Raw genomic sequence first — 10,189 nt, 5'->3', positions numbered from 1 at the left:
TATAGCTCTCAACGAATCTCGGCATCAACTCAAAGAAAGTAGCGATACAGAAACCTTTAAAATGGCTTATCTTATCTATAACGCAGCTGTATGTAATTTTGTCTTAAGATTCTAAGTATATTACAACTTTGGGTTTTTTCAACCAAGGTTCATGTTTTAGGTTGTCATTAGAGAAAGTAAAAGATGAATGTTATTGTTTTTGCTGCTTTCTTTCGTTTTAGCGATTTTATCCATCGGGCATTCGAACATTTTTTTTATTAGAACATTTATTTCATTAATATTAACTATAGTCTTATTAGACTCCAGGAATTTACATCTGTCCACACAATAGTGTCTCAATATGTCAGCTTGTCACCTCCCCCTTCACATTAGACTATTGTAAATAATAAAAAAAGAAATCGCTATAACATTTTGTGAAAAAATACTTATTTAGCCCCATGTCCCCCTTATTTAGCCCCATGTCCCCTGTAAAATAATTGCTAAAATCACTAAAACGAAAGAAAGCAGCATATGAAAAGAAATTAACACTTATATTTTACTTTCTCTAATAACAAGCTAAAATGAACCTTGGTTGAAAAAAAAAAAGTTTTTCTTTAAGTTTATTACTGTATCTATGACTATATGTCTTACTAAAGTATTACATAGGGCTACCTTTTTTATTATTAGGCATAGGGTGGTAGGCCTACACAGCGCACATGTTATTGAAGATTAAAATAGATGCTACTGTACCACAGAAAATAAATATAACCCTAATCAGTAGCCTACTAATTCAAAGTCTTTCATGTTAAGATGTATTGGGACCGGTGTGAGTCACATTCCCAGAAAACGAGTGTAGACAACCTAAGACAAGGTAGTGGTAGAAAGTGATGAAAGATTGCTCAATTTACATCGAAATAAACCTTTGAACATACATTTTTTAAATAAAGAAATCAGTAATCATTTGGTATCATAAGTAACAGGGGGAGGGGTTATGTGTATGTATTGCATGATTTGCATCACTTCTTACCCTTGAGTACATTCAGTTCAGTACAATGTATGTGAAATATGTGAAATATGCATATTGCAGGTATTTCATCACTGGGCTTGAAGTACAGTACAGTACCCATTTAGGCCTGAGGTCGATTCTAAAAACACCTCTAAATCCTGACCTAAGTTTGCTGAAAAACTTCAAATATTTATATAGCAGCATCAAAAATGTTACATTTTTGAATACTGTACATACTGTACAAGTGTACAGAACCCCAAAATGGGTTCCCGGCCTGAGGGGGTAAAACACCAAAAGGGGTTCAGTGTTTTTTTATGTTGATACTGTAAAAAGCAAGGCTTTTGCACACCTACAGGCGACAGGTGCGTAGGAGAGGGTACGGTGACCAAAAATGAAAAAGGAACAAACACCCGCACACTGTCTTCAAATGCAGTGGCCAACTTTTATTTAGGGAAACAGCAACGTTTCCGCCTATGCGGCCTTCATCAGGCTATCTTTATGAACACAAATGGGAAAGCATCCTTTTTGTAGGCTGTATGGCCCAAAGGTAAGCCTATCGGGACAAACCAAGAAATGACATCACTCACTTAAGGTGACAGGTATTCTCATGTGGTTAAATTAGAACAAACAGTCATATAAAAGCTCAATATACATACACCAGTGCAAAGCAAAAAGAAAAAAGCATAATAATCCATATTAATAATCATGACAGTATACAATTGGTAATATTATTAAATAATAGAGTATACAAAAATCAAGATCATGATGATAAATCAAAAATTTTGCAGGTTGAAGCTTCATGAAAAACTTTCCCTGTGAAAGAAAAAAGGGAATAGTTTACAAGAGGTAAAAACAGGTACAAAAGAAAATAACCAACATTACAAAAAGTTAAAAACTATATGGAGCAAGCTGAAGGATAAACAAAGGATCACAGCATGACATTTAATAGCAATTCGTCATTAAGGCCTCTAGGTGCCAATGTTTGTAGTGTGAAGATCCAGAATGCTTCACGTCTCTTTAACAGCAAATCATGATCACCACCTCTATGTGGCAGATCAACTTTTTCAATGCTGCAGAAACGCAATGAAGAAATGTCATGCTTGTGATCATTAAAATGTACCGCCACTGGGTAGTCTCTATCATTTCTCCGTATAGAGCTTTTATGCTCGCTTATCCTTAGTTTTAGTTTCCTAGTGGTTTTGCCCACATAAGCTAAACCACAAGGACAGCGCAGCATATAAACGACATGAGTGGAAGCGCACGTTAATGGGAAACACTTTGCTTGAATGCGGGTGGCAAAAATGATCAGTTTTATAAGTGTTACAATTTACAATTTAGGCATTTAGCAGACGCTCTTAATCCAGAGCGACTTACATTAAGCAAGAACAAAAAGCATGGGAATACATCACATATATAAACAGCATTTATCAAGAAACATGCGTAAGCTAAGAACGTAACTAGAACATATCTATATATAATGACACTATACATATAAGCTAAACATATATATTATACTATGCTGTACTGTTATTGTGCTGTCTACATGACATGCTATAAGTCTATTTCAAATGCTATCTAAGTCTAAAAAGTGCTGTCTAAGGGGATAGGGTAAGTGCTATGGGCCATGGTAGAGTCTGAAAAGGTGGGTTTTCAAACTACGGCGGAAGATCGGGAGTGATGCTGCAGTTCTGATTGCAACGGGAAGTGCGTTCCACAGTTTTGGGGCCAGAAGGGAGAAGAGTTTGGGACGTGTGGAGCGTTGTCCCGGCGTTTTTAGTGAGGGTACTTCCAGCTTCCCTGCATTGGCTGATCTGAGTGCTCGGGAGGGTTTGTAGGGTTCAATCATGCTTGCAAGATATGGGGGAGCCATACCTTTGGTTGCTTTAAATGCCAGCATCAGAGTTTTGTATTCTGTGCGGGCAGCGACCGGGAGCCAGTGCAGGGAGCGGAGCAGGGGGGAGACATGTGAGAATTTTGGCTGGTTGAAGACCAAGCGAGCTGCGGCATTTTGGATCAGTTGGAGAGGCTTAAGTGCACATGCCGGTAGGCCAGTGAGGAGGGAGTTACAATAGTCAAGTTTTGACAAGACTGTTGTCTGGATTAGGAGCTGGGCTGATTCCTGGGTGAGGAACGGTCTAATTCGTCGTATGTTATAGAGTGTGAACCTACAGGATCGAGTGACAGCTGTGATGTGAGTTTTGAACGAGAGCTGACTGTCCAGGACTACACCAAGGTTCCTGGCTGTTGGGACAGACGTTACCAGGGCGTTGTCTACGGAAATAGTTAGCTCCCGCATAGGGCAGGACTTAGCTGGGAAGAAGAGAAGCTCAGTCTTGTCTGGGTTCAGCTTGAGGTGGTTGGAGGACATCCACTGTGAGATGTCAGCCAGGCATGCAGTGATGCGCTCTGCCACAGAGCGCATCACTGTTGTTGCATTGAGCGCAACTGCCACAGCGGTAATTCCCGTAGGGTAGCGGAGCTAGCAGTGTCTGGCTGGCCTGTAGAGGTGCATGCCTTTGGTCTGCATGAACAAGCATATCTTTAATATTGCGCCATCGCTTATTTACAAAAAGGGGTTTGTGTTTAAAGATAGGCGCTAGAGCAGGGTCGGACGTCAGGACATGCCAATGTTTATTAAAAAACGGCTTTATGACGCCCGAGTGGGGAGAGAATGTGGTAATACATGTGACTGAAAACTTTTTCTCTTGTCTCTCACTCTTTTTGAGGAGGTCTGCCCGAGGTTGTTTCAGTGCCGTGTCACAAATTTTGTGCAAATGTGCATTTCGTTCTGAGTTCAAAACATAATTTTCTTCAAATAACCCAACATATAAATTAGCATAGTTAGGCGCACAAATGGAACCCATGCTAGTCCCAGACACCTGTAAATAAAAATCGCCATTGAACTTAAAGTAATAATTTTTCATTACCCATTTAGTAAGTTAAATTATGAAGTTATTAGGTGGATTAACAGTAGCGTCACGGTTATTAAGATAATAGCCTAACGCCTCAACACCACCGTCATGGGGTATGTTTGTGTAGAGCCTGGCAACATCAAAAGTAACCAAAATCACATCATCCGGCAAATCAGTGATACCAGAAATATTGTTTATAAAATCAGTAGAGTCTCGAATGTATGCTGGTAAAGAATGTACATAGGGTTTGATTAAGTAGTCAACAAATTCAGATAGAGCTGGAGCCAACAAAGAATTTGTTTGGGCAACAATAGGCCGACCCGGGGGATCAATTAGTGATTTATGTATTTTAGGCAGTGTAGGCATTCTTTTTGGCATCCTCTAAAAAAAGTTCTTGTTCATTTTCTTGTAGTCGTGTTTGACAATTGAGAAATAATCTCAGCTTCATATTTGTCTTTATCCTGAATGCAAATGCCACCTCCCTTATCTGCAGGTTTAATCACTATGTTTTTGTCATTAATGAGTTCATTCAATGCCGTCTTTTCATTGTCCGTTAGGTTTCTTTCAACATGAAAAGGCTGATTAATCTTTTTCATAATATCTTGTTCAACCAATCTACAAAACGTGTTAATAGAGGCATTGGGTGTGTTTGGACAAAACGTGCTTTTTTTGTCTGAAAGAGGTGGACCCTGCTCTAGCGCCTATCTTTAAACACAAACCCCTTTTTGTAAATAAGGGGCGCAATATTAAAGATATGCTTGTTCATGCAGACCAAAGGCATGCACCTCTACAGGCCAGCCAGACACTGCTAGCTCCGCTACCCTACGGGAATTACCGCTGTGGCAGTTGCGCTCAATGCAACAACACTTATAAAACTGATCATTTTTGCCACCCGCATTCAAGCAAAGTGTTTCCCATTAACTGTGTCATAACGTGCGCTTCCACTCATGTCGTTTATATGCTGCGCTGTCCTTGTGGTTTAGCTTATGTGGGCAAAACCACTAGGAAACTAAAACTAAGGATAAGCGAGCATAAAAGCTCTATACGGAGAAATGATAGAGACTACCTGCAGTGGCGGTACATTTTAATGATCACAAGCATTGAAGCATGACATTTCTTCATTGCGTTTCTGCGGCATTGAAAAAGTTGATCCGCCACATAGAGGTGGTGATCATGATTTGCTGTTAAAGAGACGTGAAGCATTCTGGATCTTCACACAACATTGGCACCAGAGGCCTTAATGACGAATTGCTATTACATGTCATGCTGTGATCCTTTGTTTATCCTTCAGCTTGCTCCATATAGTTTTTAACTTTTTGTAATGTTGGTTATTTTCTTTTGTACCTGTTTTTACCTCTTGTAAACTATTCCCTTTTTTCTTTCACAGGGAAAGTTTTGCATGAAGCTTCAACCTGCAAAATGTTTGATTTATCATCATGATCTTGATTTTTGTATACTCTATTATTTAATAATATTACCAATTGTATACTGTCATGATTATTAATATGGATTATTATGTTTTTTTCTTTTTGCTTTGCACTGGTGTATATTGAGCTTTTATATGACTGTTTGTTCTCATTTAACCACATGAGAGTACCTGTCACCTTAAGTGAGTGATGTCATTTCTTGGTTTGTCCCGATAGGCTTACCTTTAGGCCATACAGCCTACAAAAAGGATGCTTTCCCATTTGTTCATAAAGATAGCCTGATGGGCCACATAGGCCGAAACGTTGCTGTTTCCCTAAATAAAAGTTGGTCACTGCATTTGAAGAGAGTGTGCAGGTGTTTGTTCCTTTTTCATGTTGATACTGTAAAAAGAACAGGAAACTAGCTATTTGTTGTTAAAGAAAATAAATAATATATTTTTTGTTTTAATCAAAAAGATATCACTTACAGCACCTCTAAAAGTGATAGACTCATTGGGCCCTATTTTCGTCACTGGCCCTTATCTACTATGCCTACTAATTGCCTACTATTTTGAAAAACACTTTTGAATAGTTCAAATAGCCGATCCACAAGCTCACAGCGTGTTGATGTATAGATCGGCTATTTGAACAATTTTAATATATTTTTCAAAATAGTAAAAAAAAAAAAAAAAAGGCAAAGAAGTTTGGGGATAAGGGTTTAACACTGACGAAAATAGGGCCCATTGCCTTCAAAATGTACTGAACCTTTATATGGTGTCTCATCATTGAGATTTGTGTTTTTGTTAGACTCTGACTATCTAGCACAGTCAATTATTATATTAGCATATTTGCATTATATTAGATCCTAGCTTACTTGAATGAACCTTTGCTTCCACCCAGACATGGACAGACTGGTTCCCTATGTGATGTTTGTTGCATTTGCCTCAATGCTCATCGGCACCAACACTCAGAACACCACACCGTTAGTTATGAGTTCGTCCGACAGTGCCACAACAGCAGCAGAGTCTACTGTGCCCAGTGCCACAACAGCAGCAGAGTCTACTGTGCCCAGTGCCACAACAACAGCAGCAGGGACGAATGCACCCAGTAACACAACGGCAGCAGGGACGAATGCACCCAGTAACACAACGGCAGCAGGGACAAATGCACCCAGTAACACAACGGCAGCAGGGACGAATGCACCCAGTAACACAACGGCAGCAGGGACGAATGCACCCAGTAACACAACGGCAGCAGGGACGAATGCACCAGGGACACAACAGCAGCAGGGACGAATTTACCCAGTGACACAACGGCAGCAGCAGGGACGAATGCACCCAGTGACACAACGGCAGCAGCAGGGACGAATGCACCCAGTGACACAACGGCAGCAGCAGGGACGAATGCACCCAGTGACACAACAGCAGCAGGGACGAATTTACCCAGTGACACAACGGCAGCAGCAGGGACGAATGCACCCAGTGACACAACGGCAGCAGCAGGGACGAATGCACCCAGTGACACAACGGCAGCAGCAGGGACGAATGCACCCAGTGACACAACGGCAGCAGGGACGAATGCACCCAGTGACACAACGGCAGCAGCAGGGACGAATGCACCCAGTGACACAACGGCAGCAGCAGGGACGAATGCACCCAGTGACACAACGGCAGCAGGGACGAATGCACCCAGTGACACAACGGCAGCAGCAGGGACGAATGCACCCAGTGACACAACGGCAGCAGCAGGGACGAATGCACCCAGTGACACAACGGCAGCAGGGACGAATGCACCCAGTGACACAACGGCAGCAGCAGGGACGAATGCACCCAGTGACACAACGGCAGCAGCAGGGACGAATGCACCCAGTGACACAACGGCAGCAGGGACGAATGCACCCAGTAACACAACGGCAGCAGGGACGAATGCACCCAGTAACACAACGGCAGCAGGGACAAATGCACCCAGTAACACAACGGCAGCAGGGACGAATGCACCCAGTAACACAACGGCAGCAGGGACGAATGCACCCAGTAACACAACGGCAGCAGGGACGAATGCACCAGGGACAAATGCACCCAGTGACACAACAGCAGCACCAGGAACGAATACACCCAGTGCCACAACGGCAGCAGGGACAAATGCACCCAGTGACACAACAGCAGCAGGGACGAATGCACCCAGTGACACAACAGCAGCAGCAGGGACGAATGCACCCAGTGACACAACAGCAGCAGGGACGAATTTACCCAGTGACACAACGGCAGCAGCAGGGACGAATGCACCCAGTGACACAACGGCAGCAGCAGGGACGAATGCACCCAGTGACACAACGGCAGCAGCAGGGACGAATGCACCCAGTGACACAACGGCAGCAGGGACGAATGCACCCAGTGACACAACGGCAGCAGCAGGGACGAATGCACCCAGTGACACAACGGCAGCAGCAGGGACGAATGCACCCAGTGACACAACGGCAGCAGGGACGAATGCACCCAGTGACACAACGGCAGCAGCAGGGACGAATGCACCCAGTGACACAACGGCAGCAGCAGGGACGAATGCACCCAGTGACACAACGGCAGCAGGGACGAATGCACCCAGTGACACAACGGCAGCAGCAGGGACGAATGCACCCAGTGACACAACGGCAGCAGGGACGAATGCACCCAGTGACACAACGGCAGCAGCAGGGACGAATGCACCCAGTGACACAACGGCAGCAGCAGGGACGAATGCACCCAGTGACACAACAGCTGCAGGGACAAATGCACCCAGTGACACAACGGCAGCAGGGACAAATGCACCCAGTGACACAACGGCAGCAGCAGGGACAAATGCACCTATTGACACAACGGCAGCAGCAGGGACGAATGCACCCAGTGACACAACAGCATCAGGGACGAATGCACCCAGTGACACAACAGCAGCAGGGACAAATGCACCAGTGACAAATGCACCCAGTGACACAACAGCAGCAGAGACTACTGTGCCAAGTGCCACAACAGCAGCAGAGACCAGTGCAACGGTCGCTGCTACTGTAGCTGCGCTGGTACCCAACACCACAGTGGAGGCTCTCTCGGTAGGTGATTGTAGAATGTAGAATAGACTGACAAAGCTGGCAGTCATAGCAGCCATAGTTTGATTCACACACCTTGTACTTGCCACACCTCTAAATGATTATTCTCCCTCTCCTCCCCACACATACAGACAAACCTCAGTACCTCAGGTTGTGGTACCAGCCGGCTCCGCGTGGCATATCCATCCACCTGTGGCCCATCCGTGTCTACTTCCTGCCTCTTCATCTCCACGAAGCAATCCGCCGGACAGAACTTTGAGTTCCAGTTGGCTGGAGAGTCAACTGGATATATTGCTGCCAGTCTGTCCACAGACACCACCGTGGTATGGAAAACCTACTGAAAATGTAATAAAATAGCTATGTATGTATGTATGTATGTATGTATGTATGTATGTATGTATGTATGTATGTATGTATTTGGTTAAAATGGGTAAGGTTTAAAAAAATGTATGTATGTTGTATGTATACGTATGGATGTATGGATGGATGGATGGATGGATGTATTATTATCCACACACCTGTGTGTTTTATGATAAGGCCAAAGGAATCCATCTAGCTATCTGTCTGTCTGCTCTACCTTCAATGCATCATAGGCTTATACTGTATCTTGTGGGTGTTAATTGTTCAATTCTCCCCTACAGGGTGGTAATGATGTAACCTACATCTGTGCCAACAACAACAGTGTGATTCAGTTCTTCAGTGCCTTTCTCAACAACGGAGCTCTGACTTTGACATCTGTAAGTTTCCCCCATGTGTAGGCTATGTGTAAATGTACATACTGTATCATTTAGAATTTTGTATAGGCGTATACCTCAAGTCACTAACTGTAACAACTGTTGTCTTCTTTGAGCCATATTATGCGGAAACTTTGTTTTCTTTTTTCTTTTCAGTTGAATGTCAACTCTGTTAAGGGAAGATTGGTTGGAAGTCAGATCCAGTGTACCTTTGCAGCCACCATACCAGATTCAACTGCCGCCAGACGCAAGAGATGGGCCACCACCAAAGCCAGCAGCTTCTCCGTGATTGTGTCCAATGGCACTCTCAACGGCGGTAAGCAAACCTACTTATCACTTCATGGTCTAACTCTAATTAGAATCAGAAACTTTGTCAAAACACTTTGTTTCCCAAATAATGTTTGCGAAAAGACTTCTAATCTGCATGTGCAGTATTTTAGTTCACTATAGTCACTATAATGTTGAAATGTTGTGTTTTCAAGTTGTGCGACACGCACGCACGCACGCACGCACGCACGCACGCACACACGCACACACGCACACACGCACACACGCACACACGCACACACGCACACACGCACACACACACACACACACACACACACACACACACACACACACACACACACACACACACACACACACACACACACACACACACACACACACACACACACACACACACACACACACACACACACACACACAGGAATTCCTGAAGAAGATCCCAGTGATCGAAACGTTCAATTAATAAACCAGTGGAGCTGAGTTTTTCCTTACCAGTGTTGCAGACTCCATTTATTTCTGCCATTTGTCCAGCACCTGGGCTAGAGTGGATGTGCATGCTCTATTACCTTTCTTATTAGAATTAGAAACAGTTTGTTTCCCAAAGAAATAACTGAAAAGGGTAATTATTTGCAACCACTTAACTATGATGTTAAAGTAGTTTTAGTAGGCCCTATGAAACATTTTGTGACATGCCAGTGTGGTAGATTAATTCACTACCAAAGAGAAAACAAAGACTTTCAACAAGAGGCAAACGGCAGTTACGGCACTTATTGTAGGCTGTCACT

General features: G+C 43.5%; 1 long non-coding RNA gene across 1 annotated transcript; it reads left to right on the top strand.

The window, feature by feature from the left end:
• The first annotated feature begins 8,617 nt into the window (after nt 1-8,617).
• LOC306912992 lies at nt 8,618-9,427 on the top strand. The gene is made up of 3 exons (XR_013788463.1): nt 8,618-8,705; nt 9,024-9,119; nt 9,273-9,427. It is a non-coding gene; the product is annotated as an uncharacterized lncRNA (long non-coding RNA).
• Nucleotides 9,428-10,189: the final 762 nt, after the last annotated feature.

The sequence above is a fragment of the Electrona antarctica genome (assembly GCF_951216825.1).
Source record: "Electrona antarctica genome assembly, chromosome: 20".
NCBI lineage: Eukaryota > Metazoa > Chordata > Actinopteri > Myctophiformes > Myctophidae > Electrona > Electrona antarctica.
This window is presented reverse-complemented; position numbering and strand designations above follow the sequence as displayed.